This window comes from Agelaius tricolor, unplaced genomic scaffold, assembly GCF_023055355.1.
Source record: "Agelaius tricolor isolate 1412-34295 unplaced genomic scaffold, bAgeTri1.0.p SCAF_8, whole genome shotgun sequence".
Taxonomy (NCBI): Eukaryota; Metazoa; Chordata; class Aves; order Passeriformes; family Icteridae; genus Agelaius; species Agelaius tricolor.
Window position 1 is genome coordinate 309,645 of NW_027269268.1, and position 21,493 is coordinate 331,137.

General features: G+C 50.5%; 2 long non-coding RNA genes across 3 annotated transcripts in view; one reads left to right on the forward strand and one right to left on the reverse strand.

Annotated features, from left to right (window-relative positions):
* Positions 1 to 241: 241 nt before the first annotated feature.
* Positions 242 to 6,642, forward strand: LOC139591957 (uncharacterized). 2 transcript variants are annotated; one of them, XR_011679815.1, is made up of 3 exons: positions 252 to 364; positions 1,241 to 1,478; positions 2,507 to 6,642. It is a non-coding gene; the product is annotated as an uncharacterized lncRNA (long non-coding RNA). The 2 variants fall into 2 exon arrangements; XR_011679814.1 differs by lacking the exon at positions 1,241 to 1,478 and having other exon boundaries at positions 242 to 364; positions 2,671 to 6,642.
* A 5,180-nt stretch (positions 6,643 to 11,822) lies between these two features.
* Positions 11,823 to 21,493, reverse strand: part of LOC139592577 (uncharacterized) — a 62,325-nt gene continuing 52,654 nt past the window's right edge. Inside the window, exons 7-10 of the long non-coding RNA XR_011680043.1 lie at positions 20,316 to 20,460; positions 18,098 to 18,291; positions 14,036 to 14,183; positions 11,823 to 12,557 (exon numbers count right to left, since the gene is read on the reverse strand). This is a non-coding gene — a long non-coding RNA (uncharacterized lncRNA). The remainder of the gene's footprint in view (positions 12,558 to 14,035; positions 14,184 to 18,097; positions 18,292 to 20,315; positions 20,461 to 21,493) is intronic.

A 21,493-nucleotide genomic window follows, 5' to 3' on the forward strand; every position in this document is an offset into this window, starting at 1 on the left:
TGCGGGATCGAGGCCGTTCCCCGGTGCGGAGCCGCCGTGTGGAGCCGGGACCCCGCAGGGCGCCCTCTGGCGGACACGGAGAGCAGTGCGAGCGCGGCGCCCCCGCGTGGCGGGGGACAGCGGTGCGGGGGGCGGGGCCTCGAGCGATGCCCCCGCCCCTCACACATTTGCCGGCCGGGCACGGGTGGGCGGGGCCTGACAGAACGGGGGCGGTGTCAGGGGCGGGGCCAGCTCAGGTGCGCGGGGCCCCAGGGCGGCTGCGCGGGGCGGGGCCGAGGTGATTTAGACCCCGGAAATCGCTTCAGCCACCATTTGCTCACTCAGTGCACGGTGCAGACGGGAGCTCCCTGTGGGGACTCCGCAGGTAAGGCGCGGAAGCTTCGGCCTTTCCTTCTGTCTCTCTCTCTCTACCCCTCCTTCCTTCTCCGCGTATTCCCTTTCTTTCTCCCCCTTCCCTCTCGCCCTGAAACGCTCCTTTCCTCCTAAACCCGACCCCCCCCCCCCCCCCGTCCGGTCCCTTGCCCGCTACTCCTTTCTATTCCTCGTCTCTCCACCGTCCCTCTTCTCCCCCCTCGGCCTTTCCCTTCCTCTCCCGCTTCCCTCCTCATTCCGACCCCTCTCCCTCCCCGTCCTCACCTCCCCCATCTCTCCTGTCTCCCCGTCCTCCCCTCTCCTCCTTTCCTCGCAGCCGCGGGGCTCGGGGTGCCGGGCAATAATAAAGCCCTGAGGGCCGGAGCCCGGCGCCCCTGCCCTTGCTGGGGTCCCCACACGGGGCCGGACCCGCTCTGCGGGTGCCCCCATTGCAGTCCAACACACCGCCCGACACCGCCGGGGCTCCGGCTTTCCCAACATCACACTGGGGGGGGGGGGGGGGTCCTGGGGTGTGGGGGTGTGGGTAGATTAGGCTGGATCCCTCCTCCGGAGGGGGCCCTCCAGCCCCCCCCCCCCCCGCCTCCAGACCGGGGCCCGGGGGGAGGAGGGGCGGGTGGGGAAGCAAAGAGGGGCACGTTATTCTGTACGGTAAACACAAATTTAAAACAAACAAACAAAAAAAAGCCAACCACACGACTGTCCCCTGGGGCCCTGTCCCCGCCCCTCCCACCGGCCGGAGGAGTGCCGGGGAGTGGGCGGGGCCTGGAGGGGGAGTTACCCGTCAGGCCCGGCCCTCTCCCCGATTTCCTCCCCCGGGGAGACCCCCTCCTAATGAGGCGGCCCCTGTAACTCGGACCCCTCTCCCCAGGACGCCCCCAGTGTGATGTTGGGAAAACCGGAGCCCCGGCGGTGTCGGGTGGTGTGTTGGACTGCAATAGGGGCACCTGCAGAGCGCGTCCGGCCCCGCGTGGGGACCCCAGCGAGGGCAGGGGCGCCGAGCTCCAGCCCTCAGGGCTTTATTATTGCCCGGCACCCCGAGCCCCGCGGCTGTGAGGAAAGGAGGGGAGCGGGGAATGGAGAACGAGAATAGGGGAGCGGAGGAGTAGGTGAGGAGAAGGTGGGGGCAGGTCGGGGTGTGCAGGGTAGCAGGGGATGAGGCTGGGGGTAAGGCGGGATGGAGGAAGGAGCAGGATTGAGGGTAGATGGGGCGCCGCGACGGGGGAGGGGGGGGGGGGGGGGGCGGGGAGGAGGGAGAAGGGGCAGGGGGGAACTCGGTTGGGGAGGGAAGGAAGAAGACGGAGAAATAAGGTGAGGTAGAGGAATGAAGTCGGGGTGGGGGTTGGGGGTGGCCGTGGGGGGGGGGGGGGGGGGGGGGAAAGGAGGGTTGAAAGGAGAAGTATACAGAACAAGAAATACAACAGAAAGAAAAAAAAAAAAAAAAGAAAAGTAGAGAAAACGTAGAGAAAAAGAGATATAGGCCCCGGCCAGTAGCAACTTGCCTTAACAAACGCCGAGGAGCACATAGTTCCACCAGCCCCTCCCCGCGCCTTAAATCCCCTAAGGCCCCTCCCCGCGCAGCCGCACTGGGTTCCCTCGCACCTGTGCCGGCCCCGCCCCCGGGGCCCCCGCCTCCCCCCGCCCGCCCATAAATCCCGGCGGATCCGCACCTGTCCTGCTTTCTGTGGGGGGGGGTGCTCATCTCGGGATGCGGTGGGAGCGTCGGTCTGAGTGCTGTGCAGAGATCCAGATTAGAGGCTGCTGCTGGTACTGAGCAGGGTCCAAGGTGCTCGGGTGGGGCCGGGCTTAGGATTTAGGCCTAGGGATTCGGGTCCTGATCCTGCCCCTATTTGCTGGGGGAGCCAGGCTGCTTCTTCTTCCTTGGCAGGCAAGGTACAGGTGGGTGCTGGGGCCGGAGGATCGAGGTGGGACTGGGGCTAGGATCGGGACTGGGACCGGCATCGCCGTGGTCAGGAAGAGCTGCTTCGGCTGCAGCCAGTGCAGGGCTGGGTCCCACCAGGGCTCCAGGCATGCTACGGCTGTGGTGGTAGGGAGCTATTCCCTCAAAAATGCCACCTCACTCCCCCTGACATCCCCTCACGTTTTCCTACACAAACAGTTCTTGTATCCTCTCTAGATTACACCAGGTTTTCAGCTACATGAATGGTATCATCTATGCCCACTGCTCGTTATTCACCCAACCAAAATCAAGAGCAAATGTTGGCTGGGTTTAATAACAACTCAAAATAACTTTAAAGCAAAATAAATCACCTTTTTCTTCTGTGTTTTTTTTTCCTTCAGATGCTGGACTTACCTCTGAGTGTGCTGAGCTCTGGGTGGAGGGGACTGTCAGGCTGAATGGCTGTGAGTTTGTGTTCTTCTCACTGGGGCATCAGCAATTCCCCCAATTCCCTTTTCCCAGGCTGTTCCATGTGGTTGTGGTCAGGCTGTGGCAGCACAGGCAGACGCAGCTCTCAGCACTCTCTGCTCCAAACACAACTCTGGCCTCCATTGCAATCTGTCTCTGTTGGGAGGTTTTCTCTTAGAGAAATCAAAGAATTGCTCATGGCAATTTAGAGAATGAATTTCCACAAAGGGAAGTGAGGAATAAAATCCTGCTCTAGGAGCCCTTGGGATCTGCAGGGCTGGTTAGGGAAGGGGACATTTGCTCCCTGCAGTGCACACACACCCACCTGCAGCGCCCAGCACAGCCTGCCAGCTGGGCTCTGCCAGCCCCTCTCTGAGCACCCTCCCTGTGCTGCTCCCTCTCAGTGCCTTTGGCAATCCAACCCTGAGCCTGAGCAGCCCAAAGCTCTGTCTGGCAGCCCAGGGACAAAGGGACACTCCCAGGGATGAGGCACATTCCCAGCAAACGCTCCCAGCAGGGCACAGAGGCACCCGTGGAGCTCCTGTGTGGGGCTGGCAGGAGGGCACAGCCCCCAGCTGGGCTGGCAGTGGCAGTGACAGCAGCAAAGTGCCACGGTCTGGTGGCACAACACAGACACCAAGGCCAGCAATGCCCATGGGAGGTGCACAATTAATTCTGCTCCCTGTGCTGCCCCATTCCAGCAGGAAAGCTCCAGGGGGGATGGAAACTCCTCCCCCTTCCCCCCAGCCCCAGATAAGCACTCCTCAGTTTCAAACACCCAGTTCTCACCTCCAGCCTGCTCCCGGGGCTGCTGCCACATTCCTGACAAGGTGCCAAAGGCCACTTGGGACAGGGCTCCCTCTGTGTCTCAGGGCTTGGGGATGGCAGGGACCAGGCTGCTCCAGCAAGGACAGCCTGAAACCAGAGCAGATGTCCCAGGGTTAGCAATGGGCTGGGGACAGGAGTTCTGAAAACAGCCCCCAAAATGTTCTATGATCACACCCTTAAAATGGCTCCAAAGGGCAGCAGCTCCGGTGCCAGACCAGTACCTGCACGATTCCCTGTGCCAGCCCTGGCTCACTGAAAAACAAAACAAATCAACCATCACCCAGGCCTTGTTTGCACAATTCCTGATCCAAACCCTCACCTTTCCTGCCCAGCACTGAGGGAAATCTGACACAGCATTAATAAGTGACCTTTGCTGAGAGCAGCCATCATCACAGTCCTCCAGCCTTGGCAAGATTTTGCAGTGAATGGACCTAAATTCTAATCTTAACCTAAATTTCTGTCAGTTTTTGTTAGAAAGATACTGGACAGTAAATCATGTAACAGAATTTGAAAATTGCACAAGGAATAACAAGGCCCAGAGCAAACCCAACCACCCCCATCACTGCTGCACCCCAATTTTGGGAGAAATGCTGATATCATCTCTAAATACTCCCCTTCCCTCCCACTCAGTCCTTCACTGCACATCCCTGGAGAGGATTGACTCCATCTTTTGTTGCCAACAGCACCTCTCCAGCCCAAAGCCCACTTCTCACAGACACAAACTAAGCAAGCCTAAGGCATTGTTCCCAGCAGCAGATGCCATTCCTGAACTCCCATTTCCCTGGATTCTAAGCACTTGCAGGAAACTCACCTCAGCCCAGAGACTGTTCTGCTTTCCCAGAGGGAAATACAGCCTGATGGGATGGGCCACAGCTCTGGCACCACATTGCCCTTGTTCCTGCTGACCTGGAAAGCCACAGGTAAACCCAGTCCCTCAGAGCCCATCCCTGGGCACCAGGAGAGCTGGAGCTGTTCCCAGATGCCAGGGCCCTGCAGGGCTGTGCTGACACGAGCACAGGCTGACCACTGTGCCCAGCACCATCCCTCATTCTCCTCCCATTGCTCCCAAATCCTCCCAGCCCTGCCCCTGCATCTGTGCCAGGGCCAGTGCCTGCCCCCAGCCTGACCAGAGGCTGTCACCCAGCCCTGCACCGGCTGCCAGCCCTGGCAGAGCTGGGAATGGACTGAGAGCTCCCGAACCCCCAGAGCAGTCCTTGGGTGCACAGATAATGCCCAACCTGCCCCTCAGGGCACAGCCAACACCACAACTCCAGCATCCCCAGGGAACTCTGGCATTTGTTTCTTCACCTCTGCCCTTCTCCAGCAGACACAGCTGGGGCTGAGCTGTCAGCAATGGCATTCCCATGGCAGTTAATCCCAGCAGAGAGGAAAAGAGGAGCCCTGTGTCCCTCTGACTCACCCCACAGCAGGGGCAGGACCAGAGCCCTCCAGCGCAGACCCTTGGTGCTGAGGCCTCTTGCCTTTGGCTGCTTAAACACCAAAGCTTTTGGCAAAGATGGGAGGAGTTTGATGATTTTTCCTGCCCTGAAAGAGAGGAGAAAAAGAAAATTAAATCCACTGTGGAAGTCAAAGGATCCTAGCTCTCATACTTCTGCTCTGATTGCTCACTATGGGGTTTTATCCATGAGAGGTGACACCAATTCAAACATAAACGTGTCCTTTTCCAGCACTTTTATTCCTGACTATTTCAGACATTGAAAGGATGCTCATTTTTCTTATTGCATTCTTTGCCCAATTTTAACAGAACCATTTTTATCCCAGACCCCATGTGTCAGCCATTCCATCCTTTATCATTGGACTTTGCACAAAGGAAGGGACACCCAGGATGCTGCATCACAAGAAATCCCAAAGAGAATCCCCTCCAAAACCTCACAGAGAAAGGGTTTTTGCTTTTGGGACACAAGAAAGGCCTTTGACCATTTGCATCCACGTGGAAAGCCCACACTGAGCACTTGGTTTTGAAGATGTTGCACTTGAAGTTACAGACATGGAATTGCCTTGGGATTTGGCATTTCCTGCACCCACACAAACACATTCAAGGAATTAAGTGCAGAGTCCTGAAGTTTGGTTATTCCAATGCTGTTTTGGTAGTGCCACTTGACACACCAAAATCCACAGCAACACTTCAAAAAATGAAAAGCAACTTTCACCCCCACATCCCCCTTCCTTTCGATTTTGCAGTTTTGGGGTCCTCTTAAGAACAGGTTAAAGAGAAGAAGAAGAAAAGCCCAGGACCTACTACCAGCTAGTGCACCAGCCACCTGTTTTCCATAGATTCTTACAGCTGATGGCTTTTCTAAGAAAGCTTCAGCTCAACCTTATCACAATCACCTGGCAGCACTCACTATTAGCCCCAAAGGCCAGTGCACATCTGTGTGCTACCTCAGGAAGCTCAGTCGCTCTCTGTGGGACAAAACCTGGTTTGGGCCCAAGAGCTGACTCTGCTCCCTGCTAGCTGAACTATCCAGCTGTAGGATGCAGCTGGATGCTGAAGGGCAGAGTGTGTAACCCTCTGTGAAAGCCAGGCTCCAAAGGCAGCCCTTGATGCCCCAGCAGTGCTGCTGGAAGCGCTGGCAGCACTTGGTACAGATGGGATGGAGCCTTCCCACAGCTCTGTCCCCTGGCACCGAGGGTGGCACAGCAGAGAGGCTGATGGAAGTAAAACAAACGCTGGATTTCAATGGACGCTGATGGGACTGAAAGCCCCAGCCCAGAGCTGCTCCCTGCCCAGCACAGGAGCTCCAAGTGCTGCTGCAGGGCACAGGCTCTGAGGGAACCCTGCAGCTGGGACAGGAACGCAGCAACAACAATTCCCAGGCACAAAGAGATCCCCACCTGCTCCAACAACTGAACCTCTGTGGCTCAGCCTCACGGGGTGTCCCTGCTCCAGGCAGGATGAGCCACACAGCCCCCGAGGCTGGGCTCACCCCCTGCCCTACCAGCAGAAAACAAGGGGTTCATGAAGCTTTGGGGACACCTTCTGTCCCCAGAGTGCTTTGACAAAACATCCAGCAGTGTGGATCTTTAATAAAGACAGCTTGTACCTATCCTTGCAACAGACTCACCGATGTTATTTCCTCAAAGTCTCTGTTTTAAAATATTTTGCTATTACAAGTGTTTAAACAAGACTGACCATGAGCCCTGCACCCTTGCTATGGTCCAAGCCCTAAGGAAGAGCTGGATATCCTCACACTCATCCAATCTGAGGGAGCTGCTGCAGCATTTAAAACATTTCAAAACCACCCCTGCCCTGAGGGTGTCCAGCCCTGGGAGGTGCCTGGGTGCCAGCCCAGCATTAGAGATGGGACATCAGGAGACCGAGCAGACAACACCCACTGCAGCCTCTGCACTCTCAGCACTCCAGCTGCACCATCCTCATTGCTCAGGGACTCTCAGCTCTGTTTCCAGGACTCCCATAGGGAAACTGAGGGCCCTTCCCAGATGCAAATCCCCAAAGAGCCACTGCTCTCCTCTCCACCCACCCTCCTGCTCCAACTTTTACCCCTTTGATAGCCACCACCCCACCCAGGACACAGAAGGAGGCTCTCAGGTGCCAACTGAGACCCAAATCGTTCCAGGTGGCTCAGGAAATAAATACAAACAAACTTGTCCCTTCTAGGGTAACAAAATGTCTTGGTGCCCAGTTCCTGTTTCCTAAGGCAAAACACACGGATCAGGGAAAAATGGCAAGTCCCAAACCCAATAAAACCTGGTTTTGCATCGGTTTCCATCAGGACTGTTCAGGTTTCCCACTGCCCCTCAGCTGCAGCCACAGGAGCAGCTTCTCTCTGGGACCCAGGGGGGTGGGCACAGGGACACCCATCCCGCTGCTTCCTGGAAAACAGAGCCCAGAAATATAAATAACAAATGCAGTTATTGCCTTTGGCATTTATCTATTAGCTCTGGCACGGTATTATTGACCACAAAAATCCTGAGAGGGTAAAATCTGTAACTACTGCTCTTGATAAAGTATAATCTGTCAGTTCGTGTATGCACTACATAGCTTTTATAAATAGCAGTGTAATAGATACTATTTTAGACTGCAGCATAATAGAGACTGCGAAATGTTAAAATGCTTTTACATGCAAGTAACTCAGAAAATGGTGTCAGATAATTAGGTGATTTCCCACATTTGGGGACAATCTTATCTGAAACACAAGATAACAGAAACAGAAATCAGAGCACTGAAAAAAAGAAAAAACGTATTGACCCTCGTTATCAAATAACGAGGGAGTGAAAATAAAACAGGATGGCACCACAGGAAGAAATAAAGTATATTGGTTTAATCCACAAGATGGCACGAAGGTTAAAACCAAGCAAAAGAACATCTAAACTCAAAGGACTCTTTGAATATGTATAAACTGTAATGAATATGCATACACCACTGCAATGTAACACAATATAGAGAACACGGTTTAAGGTAACCGGGTGCTCCCGGCAAACAGCCAAGCACCTCAGCGCTGCCTTTTATCCCTTAACAAACGTGTAAAAATTCTAAAGAGTGAACTTTGTTTCTCACACAATAAAGCCCTGTCCCCGCAGCTGGGACAAGCCCCAGCTTTATCCCACGGAACACGATCCCAGAGAGCCGCAAGGCCCGGGACAGACCCGTCCCACCCCCAGCGGGTCCCACGCAGCAGCGCCCAAAGCAGCCCCGGCCCCCTGTGGGTGCCCCGGCCCCGGTGCCCCCGGCCCAGCTCCCTCCCCTCCGGCCGCTCACCTGAGGGCACCGCCCGCTGCCTCCCGGCGCTGCTGCCGAGCCAAGGGCATTGTCCCCGCTCCTGGCCCAAAGGCCGCGTTCTGCGCTGCAGGGCGCACTCCGGGGGACGCGGGGCCGGGCAGGGACAGGGTGACCCGGGCTGAGGCGGCTGTCCCAGCGCTCTGTCCCCTCACGGGGCTCAGGCTGGGGAGGGGGGCCCCGCCACCGACCGCCATTGCACCGCGGAGCAGAGTCAGGTACGGCCGAAGAGCCGAGTGTGGCCGAGTGGAGCCGACAACGGCCGAGTGGAGCCGACAACAGCCGAGTGTGGCCGATAACAGCCGAGCGTACCCGAAGGGCCGACTCTGGCCGGGATTTGCCGAATCGATCCGAGCTAAGCTGAGGTGAACTGAACGGAACGGGACGGAACCGCGTTCAGCCGAACCGAACTAGATAAGCCCAACCGAACTAGATAAGCCGAACCAACGCGAGATCAGCCGAACCAACCTGAACATTACGGGGTCGCTCACTCACCCATCTCTCAGTGTGGGCAGGCACCCTCAGCTCCAAGGAGCTGTGCAGAGCGAGCGCTTGGTCCCTTGGGAAGCTCGGAGTGATCAGCCCCAGGGACAGGAAAGTACAGACAAATGCCACGGTCAGCCCTGAGAATTCAGGAGGATTCAGAGCCAGTGGCCTAGAACCTGCCACAATTATATCTACAATTGCAATGTAATTACGGTGTGACAGTGCAAGGCTGGAGCTCAGCCATTCCACCGGGGCTGGGGACATTACTGAGGGGGTTTTGTGTCAGTCTGATGGGCCTGAGCAGCATCAAGAACTAAAAGGAAATTTTACAGAAATGTTTTGAGACGGATTGCCCCAAAAACTTGGGCTGCTTCTAGGGGGACAAAAGATTGAAAAAGATTTCTGTTGAATTCCTGTCAGAGAGTCCAGACCCACTGGTTCAGCTATGGAAGGGACGGATATGATGCACCACAGAAAGAGACAAAACCAGAAAGGTAAAAAGGTCTATCTCCCATCCTTCCCCAAATACGCTCCAAGGAAAAAGTTTCAGACAATGAAATAACAAAGAACTGGTTCCTACCTCTGGAGTTCAGTCCTACATTTTGTCCAAGTGCTGAGTGGGATGAGTGGCAGTGCTGTGCAGCCCTCATCAGTGGAGACTCACCCTTAAAAGCTGCCACACATCAGGTGGCACCGGGCACATCTGCAGGAGCAAGGTCTGGCACAGAGCTGGTCTGGAAAAGGAATCACCCTGAGCACAGGAGACAGGAGCTGCCTGAGCAGACCTGCTGTGCCTGGGCTCCTGCCTCTGTGGGCACATCCATGGCCTCGTGCTGCAGAGGACTTGGATGGGTGCCATTGCAGACATTGGCTTAAATGGTGTCATGTGCTTATCCATATGGGGGACTGCATCTACATCCCTGGAATAAAAGCATTGGCATATAAATTCTGTTTTGTAGGAGGGTAACTATATACTGAAGTCACACAAGCACGTAAAACTTACACTGTTCACAGAAAAAAAAGGGAGCACTGCCATTACTGTCAATAATACAGAACATGAGAATATGCACCTCCCCTGTCAACATCTAAAGGTCAGAGCATTTCCATCCTGGAAGTGCTTCCCAGATGGATCCTCTGAAGATTTATAGAAGCATGCTGAAGTAAAATACAAGCTAAACATATTTGGAGTGAGAGGACAAAAGAAGGAACTAAGACAATTATTCCAGCTGAGCCTCATCTAGTGTCAATTCTGGGTCTTAGGTAGATCTGGAGGAGCCCCATTTCTGCTGCAATCCTCTTTCTGCACGGCCTGACGTGGTGTTCTGTGGCTGCCTGGAAACTCTGCTCCTTCTGGGCTTTGACTGAAACACTGCACAGTGTGCAAGGCAGCAGAGACTCATCCCGAGACTTCAAGACTTCTGAGTTATTCCTGTTCAGCTGGAAGCTGACATTCCTCTGACAGGCAGCTCCTACCTGCTCTATGCTCACAGCTTTTCAGTTTCCCATCTTAGGGACACAGAGCAGAACAATGCTCTTTTCTTTTTCCTGGCTTGTGTTCTTTGTTGATTTGTGAAAACATCTCTCGGGATAGTCAATAACTTCTGGCTTTGTATTGCAGGCACAGTTTTTCTCCTGGTATCAGCTCCTTCAAAGCCTGAAAGATTAACTTTTTTTTCCCTCACTTGCTAACTTCATGGAGGTCGCCTTCCTGCTACTCAATTAGATTCCATTTTTGCCATGTTGGATAGACAGGAATAGAAAGGAAAGAAAGAAGAAAGAGCCCCCAAACGTGCCACTGTTTCCCATTTTTGGCACTTCACATTGCAAAGAAATCAATCAATTCCCATAACTCCCATTGTGGCAACACCAAAAATCTGAGGTTCATCTAAACTCCACTGAATGAGAATTAGAAACAGGGAGTTTAATTTTAATGCAATTTTAGGATTGAGACATAGGTTGAACTTACATGAATCTGATTGTTTTCAAGTTCCCTGATGCATGAGCCTTGACTTTTCATGTGACACGAAAAGCTGTGATTGATCTTTACTTCTTTATTTTGCCCTTCAGCCAATTAGGTACTATGAGCTCCAAATTCCAGAACTGCAGCTTTTTGCCTTAATTTAGGGTCAACAAAATTATGCTGCAGCCTCTGACTGTTTAGTAGAGGTTACTACATGAAATGAATGACACAAGTGCACAGGCAGAGTGAGATAAAGGCGAATCAAAACATTTCATCTACAACTTCTTCCCTTTTACAAATCATCTTGGAAGAATGCAAATCACCCTGCACTGCAGCTCACTTGTCTCTCAGCTTCTGCCTCATTAAACAGCGTTGTGTCCCTTGAAGTCTCTTCCAGTTTCTTACGCTTTTCACTCTTGCTTCCTTCCTTCCTTCCTTGCCCCTGTGTCTGCTAGAACACCACTCTCCTGCTCCATCACTCTCCCTGACAGACTCCTGCCTGCAGCTTTGGCAGAGCTCTGCTTTTTGTTGTAGGTCCTGTGATCTGTTTTGGTGCCCAGGGTGTCAGCTTGTTCCTGACAGGACAGATCTGATGGAAGTGAAGATCTCTGCTCCCTGACTTCCTCATGTAAACAACTCAAACTCTGCCTGTGGAGGGACTGGGAGCCAGACCTTCCTCTCCTTTTTCCTTCACTGTGCACGAAGGAATGTGGGTGCTGACTCCCAGAGATGGGGAGAGAGGGACAGGTTTATATCAGAGCAAAGAGGAGTAAGGTGGGAGGAGAGACTTTTCCTGTCTGACCGTGGCTGGACCCTGTGAGAGCGCTTGCTATCAAAACATTTCCATCTCTGATGAGTCTGAAATTATTCAGCCCAGAAAAGTGGCTGTGATTTACCTCTAAATGTGGCAAAATATTTTAAATACAGGGCAAAAGCCTGTCTGCTCTTTTTATTGCATAGAAAAAAGCAGCATGAAGAGATAAAATGCTCAGGCAGCAGATGAGAGCAGACAGAGCCAATAAAAAGAGAAATAAAGAAGGTGTTTTAGTGTGCTCTGTGGGTGGGTGAATGGTGTCTCTGGGATCTCTCCCCACCTCCCTGTGCCCAGGCTGGGTGCCCAGCAGCCCTGTCTGTAATTGCTGCCTTGTGCTTGCTGAGCAGCTCCAGACAGAGGAACGGGGCAATGGCCTCTGGAAAAGCCCTGCAGTGGCCGAGTAAAGCCCAACACTGAGCTCCCTGACAGGGCTGTAACCACTGCAGAAGGAATCACAGCACATTAGGGCTGATCCCAGGACATGCAGCACGCCCTCCATAAAATCAGCCAGGTACCAGCCCCTTGTGAGTGCAGGCAGATGAGTGGCACAGGAAAAGGTCACGGGGATTATGCAGAGTAAGAGATTTTCTGGGCCCAGGATCATCAGATAGTTCAGACTCAGCCCCTGTACAACACATGGGCAGTGACCCCACCCTGTGGCCCTGGAGTCCCTCAGAAATGGGCAATCAGACACTGCCTTTAGAGTGGTGCTTTGGGGATAAAATGTGCACTGTTACCTCATGCTGAACCAATTCAGAAAGTTTTGAAGATCCCTTTGTCTGTCTTGAGACAGTGAAATACCCCAGGGAATATGCAGGAACGACTTGATGTGTTTAGGCCTTAGTGAAAAGGAAGAGCCCTGGGAACCAGGAATGCTGATTGTTAAAAGGAGCACCAGGACTCACTGCAGAATTGATTTGTCCTTCCTGAGATCAGTCTTCAAGTGGTGACCCATCATCCTCGGGAGGACATCCTGCCCAAAGAGAGGGAAAAGGAAAAGGGATTTTTCTGATTTTTCTGAATGGCTACTCTAAGTTTTAACAAAAGCATGATCATATAAAAGGAGAAATACCAAGAGAGTAGGGAACGTTCTGGGGGGAAAAGAGAAGAGATTGAGCATTCCAGGCCAGACACCGTCAGAACAGACTTGGCCACCAAGTTCCGCTGCAACTGCAGCAGTTGAATTTGCTGGATAAAATCTACTGTGCAGGAAAAATCTCTTCCCACAGACTTCTGACAGAGCTTGTGTTTTGCCAAGGACAAACCCCCAGACCCTGCAATATGCACTGCACATACATTATACACGGATTTTGTAAACCTATTTCAGACCAACACAGAGGAGCAACAGCTTTGGAACCCGAAGCACCAAAAGAGAGCAATTTGCACAGCAGCCTGCTGCACTGAAGAGACTGCACAGCCTGGGCATGGCCCAGCTGCAAGTGCCCCCATGCTGCTGAATGCCACTGTGAACTCAAACCCAAGCCAACAGTCAGGACTTGCCTTCTTAATTCCTCCTCTTGGGAGTGCACCCATTCATCACTTCTAGGTTGTGACAACGGATTTTCATATTAAGGAAGCACTTGCTTCCTAATAGGAGTTATATTAAAAAGATTAACTTGGGGTACCTTTAAAATATTTATATTATCACACAATAATTTATTATCCTACACATTCATTACTGATATCAAAAGACAGAGAAGAGATTGATGAAGAATTAGATTGGTCCAGCAGAATCCAGTGACTGCATTTCCAAGTCCCACTTGAAGGTTATGGCTGTTGACATTAATCCACCTGATTTGATCTAGTGTGGAATTTTGGCCTCTGTGCAGCAGCAAAGCCCTTGGCAAGGCAGGTTTTACCCTGTTGTGCAGCAGCACCTCAGGTGAGATGAGGTTGCTGTAACATGAGCTCGAGTTTACTGCTGCCTGAGAGCCCAGCCCGCGTCCCTGTCCCTGAGGGCTGCAGTGACACCCAGGAGCTGGATTTGCTGGGGCAGCTCTTCTGGAACTGTGCCAAAGGTGGGGCTTGCCAGAGCTCTAGGATGTACTTCCATAAGTGCAAAAAGAAAGGAGGGCTTTACAGACCTAGGCACTGGGGAACAGTGCTGGGAGCAAACAGCCATTAATGCAATCCATCATTTATCACCCAGGAAGAATTTGTACAGACAGACACTAACCTAACTCGTGTTTCACTGCTTTTTTCCTTTTCCACAAGGAGTGAGGCAAATCTAAATCTGGTTTGGCTGCCAGATGTGAAGAGAAGCTCTGAAATGCTGGGTTTGTGCACGGGTTTGCTCACAGACTGCAGGCTGTGCACTGGCTCTGAGCTCACTTCAGGGCTCTGCTCACTGGTTCCCTACAAACACCCCAGCTTCTCAAAGTGCCACTGCAGCAGCCAGAATGTCTCAGTCAGTCAGTAAATCCAAGCTGAGAAATAAATATCCATACTCACAATTGCAGAAGGGGTTTGGGGCATTTTCTGATTGTCTGAGGAACTTAGAAACTCTTGGTAATTCTCCCATTCCTGGCAGGGATCTCAGAAATGAGGAAGGGCTCTTCACAAGTCATTGACAGGTGCAAGGCTTTCCTTTGGCAGGTCTCTGAAATAAAGCACAAGTCAGGTTTGGTGGGAAGCAGTTTCTGTGATTTACAAAGCAATATTTAATATTAAAGCAGAACATGAAACTCCTCGTGTTTCTTGAGCTGTCAGATGGAAAAATTCTGACTGAGCTCTACTGAAACAGAAGGTTTTGACCATTTTGTAACACCTTTGATGCTTCTAAAGGAGAACAGATCTTGAAATGACAACTTAGATGTTTTACATCTAATATTCAGGAACATTTTTATATAAAAACATCTAAAAATCAAAGATCCCTTAGTAACTACTGAAAGGATTTGGCATTTTTCATTAATTCTCCAATTAAAAAAAAAAAAAAGTCAACTCAACCAGTCATGAATTCTCTGCAAAAGGAATGTTTTCTGGTGTCTGTAAATAGCACTTCAGTGCACAACAGTGCTTAAGAGTTTCCAGCAGTCTTGGAACATGGTAATCTTTTTTCCTCACATATTAAGATAAACACATACTGAAGTATTTATAAGGGTATATATGTGTTTGTGTGTGTGTGTGCTGCTGTGCCAGATTTAACAGGCATTCAGCAGCCAGCCACAGCACATTTTGTGACCTCACACCTCCACTCAAAGCAGGAAATCTCATTTGACCTCACTCCTGTCTAACACAGTTATATCCTAATGATCAAAATGTGAGGGAAAACTTGGACAAGTAGGAGAGGAAGACAAACAAAGACATTCTTTGAAATAGCCCTGTAGGATAAGGGCAGCAGTTCAGCTGCCTGATAATTGCCTTGCCATGGGAGATGTTGTGAGTGAGGGATTTGTTTGGGCTGTGTCTCACCTGGGAGCTCCGTGGATGATCTGAAATTTAGAACAAAACCTCCCAGACTGGGAAGGTGATTCCAGTGACCTGTGCTGGTGAGAGGATGGTTTAACATCAGCATCCAATTCCCTGCCACAAACCAGGAGGACACATCACCCCAATCCCAAAAGTGAAAATCTCCACTGGCAGGAGAAGGTGTTCTGTGCTATAAAAAAATTCCCTTGTCAAATGGCTCCTGCTGAAAGGATGCCAGGAAAATTCAATGCAGTGTAAACAGAACATGGACTGGGAGTCCCTCACTGTGGGTTTGGTTTACCTGGATGGGTTCCAGGGAAAAATAATAGAACACAACACGGTGTATGGATACATCAGCCTGCTGCACTTAGCACATCTTGCTCAAAGACAAAAACTCACTTGCCCACCACAGGAACGTGAAAGGGGGAGGTTTTCCCCCAGCACCTCCGTGCACTTTGTTCATCTCTGATTTGAATGTCAGTTTTAATTGCCAGTGGGCACAGCACACAGAGACAGCCATGCTTAGGGGGATGGCCCACATGTGGCACCTCCCTGCAGGCTCACAGGGAATCATTTCTAGTGCCAGCTACAGGGCTGGCTGGGGCACAAGGCAACAGAGCCAACCCTAAGGCCAAGGACTGACTGAGCAATTGATACCCAGTGGTGTTTGTTTCTCATTGTCAGTTTGCAACCTGCTCTTTGGACAAGCAGCACAGCACAGACTTCCCAAGGTTAGATAGTTCAAGGAGAGGGGATGAAGGAAGAACTGAGGGAGAAGAGGCAAACCCACGGAGGACACCAACTCTGCAAACAGCCCTGCCCATTCAGCCTGTGCTCCTGCCAGAACAAGCTGAGCAGCTGCCTCAGGCATTGCTCTTAGGATCTATCCAATGCTACCTTACTGGGCAAGGTTTTATAAATGAGAGCATGAAAAGATGATGGCAACTTGTGCTAGAATTCCCAGAACTATGTAAAATAACTTCCACAACCAATGCAAAGTGGCACATGGCAGCTACCCTTCCATCTCACTTAGATTTTCATTCTGGATCACCAAGGGCAGGGTGAAAATAAAATGCCTTTCCTGAAAGGCAGCCAAAAGCCAACATTTTTGAATTCCAGTTTATGTTCAGAGCTTTATCACAATTTCACATGAATAACAATTTCATACAAATAAGTTCTTTGCATAGAAATTTCCACAATTGCTTCAGGGTGCATTTAAAGTCATTTATCTCCATATGGGTGCACTGCTCTAAGAACTTTAAGACTCAACTCAATATGAATCCACAGTTTGTGGTTACAAGGACAGAGCAGAGATCCTCACACAGCTTCAGCCCCAAGACAGGCACCACCCATGGGGTGACAGGGGACAGTCCCCTCCTGATCCCATAAAACCACAAGCACTGAAGTTACTGTGCCCTTCCAAGTGAAGGGTGCGAGTCCCAGCGGATGTGATGGCTTCCAGTTCCTGTGGCACATCAGCCAAGGGAGGTGTTGGAAAGTACTGCTGCAAGGCTCTCTCTGTCAGGGTGTGGTCCCACCTTAATTCTGGGCATTTTTAGCCAACTCTGCTTGCATGGAGTTTTTTACCCTTTACAGTGTCTGTCTCTCTCTGTCTTTTAAACAGCATTTGTTGCAAATCAGAACCAACACAGAACTGAAAAATCTCACTTTGGGGATTATCTAAAAAAAACAATCAAAATTCTTTCTAGAAATCAGATGAAGTTTTTCAGACAGCTGCAGTTCCCAGCTGTTTGCAGCATTTAGGGAAAGAAACTCAGAGGCCTTTTCCCAGATGTGCCGAAGTGATTTCTGCATTATTCAGTCCTGCTGTTCTCCCTTAGCAGCTGTCACTGTCAAACCTGAAGGGATGAGTCTAAGGGGATGCTCCTTCTGAGCCCACAGAACAGTCCCTTTTCCATGCCCATGGCACTGTCAGGAGTGCACTTAGACACCCAGGGAGCAGCAGCAGCAGCTGTTCCCATACCCTGCTGGGCAGCAATGCACCCACAGCAGTGCCAGCAGCAGCCACTGCTGAGCCCTGTGCCAGCCCCTGCTGTCCCTCAGCGTCCCCTTCTCGCAGGGAAATCTGCCCCAATGCCTCTGGGAGAAGGCTTGGCTGGGAGGAATCCGCTGGCACCTCTTCCAGTGGTAGTGACTCGGTTTCCATTTTAAACACCCAGGAAAAGATATCCTACGAATACTCTTTTCTACAGCCAGGGCTGCTTATTACCTTGAATGCTAAATCAGAGCCATATATATTTTCAAAGACCAAAAATCAACTCTCTTCCTCTGCCATAAAGCTAAACAGAATTCTGCTCTCTGTTTCCAAGTAGGCTGGTAAATCACACAAAGTATTTTTTTACTGTTTTTTAGCTGCTGTCCCTTGTTTTCTATGGCTCATGGGCTCTAGGAGCAGCCTGAGCTCAATGACACAGGCAGGCAAACACTACACAGCCCTCACTGAGAAGAAAGAATTAATTTTGAAATTTCCTATAGGATTTGTAATTATCAGAACCTGATTCCTACAGCTGAGGTATCTCAGACCTCAGGTATCCCATTTCAGGAGCCATAATGCTTTCATTCAAGCGGAACAGTTTCTTAATCTTGATTTTTTGTGCTCAGGTGTTTATATTAAAAGCCTACTTAGTCATAATGTGGAGGAAAACAGGGATAATTCCAATCAAACATCTAAACTCAAGGAAAGTCAGAGGGGGGGAAAAAAAAAAAAAAGACATGTCAAAGCCAACAGGGAGTGAAATATTTGTGATCAGTCCTCAGCCTTCCTGATTTTAGGAGAGGACACAAAACCAAAGGGTAAAAATACACCACATGTAAGCAAACAGCTGCCTACTCTAGTTAAACAGTGTGGAAGGAAACATTTTCTTGCTTCACAGTGTGCCTTCCTTTCCACTGATAAAGTGGAGCTCTGGAAGACCACATGGTGATCTGCTGGTCCAAAGTGCTTTAAAAGTAGAACCCACACTACTGTCCTAAAATTAAATACAGCTTCTTCTTGCCAGTATCCATTCAACCTTTTGTGTAAGAAAAATGGGAATATGTTGGTTGGATCTTCAGACCCCTGCCCTCAGAAAGGAACATTGATACCTTGAGCACAGAGCTGACAATTAACCTGTAGATACTCTCCCGAGGTAGGAGGGGACCATCCTGGCTGCAGCCCAAATCAGGATCTCACCACAGCAGAGGGGATGGATCTGTGGAGAGCTGGGAGCCCCAAGGAGAGCCATAAAGCAGCATCTCCACGTGGAATACCACTTGTCAGCCTCACCCTTCTGAGGGAGCTGAAAAAAAAAAAGGTCACGTTTAGATTAAGAAAATGGAAAAGGGAAGGGCAAGGGAAGATATTTTCTGAAACCATTTTGTATTTTCTCCTCAAACATAGGTGGAACAAAAGTGCTGTGTAAAAATCACAGTGTGAAACAAAGTCCCAGAAGAAGAGCTAAAGGCTGTGCCTCCCTTCCTCTAATTTATGGCCAGAGTTATTCAGAGTGCAGACACTTAATCCCTAATGTAAACCTGCAGGCAACATTATTTATCTTCAGGAAAACCTGAAGGCTAATGCAATTCTAACTGGGATTTTTGTCTTTTCATTGTGTGGGGTGGGAAGGAAAGATGGATTAAATTGCTTTCTGCAGATATCAATATGGAGTTTAAGGAGGTGGAGGGGCTGGGATTCCTTGGAATGACTCAAGTGCACATTTGCTGTCTCCAGTGAAAGGAGTTTACAATGGACAATGACAGAAATACGATCCCATCGTGTTGGGTCTGTGGCATTTGGACTTGTTTAGTGAGGCACCTAAAGGAGGCATTTCTTCAAAGCAGGGTGTGAAGCAACAGCTGAAAGAACCAAGTGTATGTGTGCAAGAGTAGAGGGCTTTCCTACCTAAGGGTGATTTTATGCCACAAACAAATGTTCATGGTCATAATGAAAATGACTCTGCATTCCTTCATAGTTATCACATTAGATAGTTTTCATCCTTCTTAATGAAAAAACTATTAATAAGAATGAAATTGGCCTCTAAAGCATTTCATCACTGCTTCCAGGAAAATGGATCAAGGGCTGGTTCTCATTATTTTTTCAAACTGAGAAGAATACATTTTAATGAGGCTGCTTTAAGCTTTACTCCCTGTCCTTCTTCTGTCTGGCTTCTGCCATTCCATCCCACGGCATTTCTGTGCTGAGGTCACAGCTGCCTTAGCAATATTAAAATATGTGATGCATGCAGGCCTGAAACACACGTGATCCTCCCTTAGAACAAGTTTAAATTTTAAACTTGTTGGAATGCATGATCCGAGTACCTGGAACAGCTTTCTCAATAACCTTTCCACAAGAAAACGGAATTAAAAACACCCAGTGGGAACAATTCCAGCTCCAATCAATTTGCTTCTGATCACGAAGTTTGACAGTGTGTGACTGGTGCTGGCACCTTGTGCTGCCCAGGGCGAGCAGCCTCCAAAGGCACGAGTCCCCCGGCCTCTGCCAGGGCTCCATCCACATCCCAGAGAGACACGGGGCTGGTCCCAGGCAAACGGGGCCCTGGGATGGCAGCTGACCTTGGGAGCGCAGGGACACCCGCAGCCCACAGCACCTTCAGTCCCAGGCACCTGCTCCTGCAGCTGCTTCTGAGGCTAAACGTGAATTCTCCTTTTCATGGTCCTAAAATGCAGCCTTTTCCCAGAGGTAAAGAGAGGCAAGGGTCGCGCTTAGGTTCACACCCTCCACTTGCAGTGCCTGCTGCACCCAGGCCTTGATATCAATGATCTTTCCCTCTGCTCATGGTGCAGTATCCTGCCAGCACCATTTTCCATGCCATTCACTTCTTCTCCTTTCCCTTTGCCAACGCCAGCTTCTCTACTGCATTAGGTAAAATTCATTCATCCTCACTTTAAAGGTTCTCTGTCCTTCACTCCCCATTCATTACCTCTCACATGGGATCCAGGGAAGGACCTGGGCACCCCTGCAGCACCCTGGGACAGCAGCCAGCCATTTATCCCCTGTGCTTGGGCTCTCCTCCATGCCTTTGGCACAGGGGCATGCACAGATGGCCCTGGAGCCAGGGCTGAGGCACTAAACCCCTTGGAGGGGACACAATCTCCTGTCCCAGGCCTGAGAAGTGATGTGCACAAAGTACCCACGGCCCTTCTGAGCTAAATAACAGAAGGAAATAAAGAACTGGGAAATGAAGGAGAAGAGAGGACAAGCAATAAGCAAATATCCCCTGATTTCTGCAGAAAATGTTACCCCAGTGCCACTGGGCACTGATGGATGAGAGGAGTAGGGCAAAGCAGGAGGATTTTTCCAAACCTTTGGCAGCCATCCATTGTCCAGAGCTGGGAATGACACCCTTGGTGCAGCTCCTGAGGCCGGGGCTCTCTGAGCCACCCACGCAGAAGATGGATCCTCAAACAGCAGGCACAGGTGACGAGGTAAGGAGCCCAGCACATCATGCCTAAGAGATAAATGGATCCATCTGTCAGCAGTTACTTCACAAGTGAATTGCTCCCAGTTATGCTAGGAACAGCTTTTAATGAAACACGGATCTAAAGTACCACAGAGAGGAGGAAAATGTGCCAAGGAAATTCCTGATATAATGGAAATTGAAAAGAGCACTGGATTCTGCTGTTATAATTGCAAAGAGAAGGGAGGGTTTGATAGAGGTGACAGTGGAACAGCTTTTGGGGTATTATTTGGCTGGGACAGCAATCTTCTCATCATGTGTCCAGCCTGTCCCCAGAGGTCATTTTCAAGGTGCATGCTGAGATGAGAAATAGCAGTGGTGTGTGACAATCTCTGATGGCTGCAGAGAAATGTTCATTGTGCTGCCTTCCTGCCACAGAAGGGACAGCCACGTGTCAGATGGTGGGGAGGGTGTCAGTGAAACACTGGAGTTTGGGTAGTCTGAACTGAAATCCTTCACAAAGCCCACACCCAGCCCTTTCTCTTATGACAGCAAGTCAATGAACCCATATCAAGGGGCAGGCAAATATTCCCCCCCGCCCAGTTTCTTTTGGGTTTTGGTGTGAGAGATGTGGATTGCACAGGTGGCCCCAGAGCTGCTGCCCACAGCCCTGAGGGAGTGTGACACATTCCTTTGGGCTCCAAATCTCTTGGAGCTCTCCCCACAGCCTGGCTGCTGGAACACACCACGCTTGTTTGGCAGGCACCAAACTGTGCCTCAGTTGGTGCTGTAGCCCCAGAGAGGGGGTTCAATAATGCTGAATTTAAAGTGATTAGAAACAGCATTACTGTCACAAGGACACAAATACTGAATTACTGCATCTCTTTGAGATGGGCTGAATTATGAGTAGTGCTTCACTAACTGATTTATGCTGGAAATCCACATTTACAAATTACATTCACCAATAAACTCGGCTTCGGTGTGGCACAGAAGTTATTGCTGTTACCTGGGAAATGTTTTCTGCTTTGGCTTTTGTTCCTGGGCATGCTGCACACCAAACAATGAACTTCCCACATCAAACAGC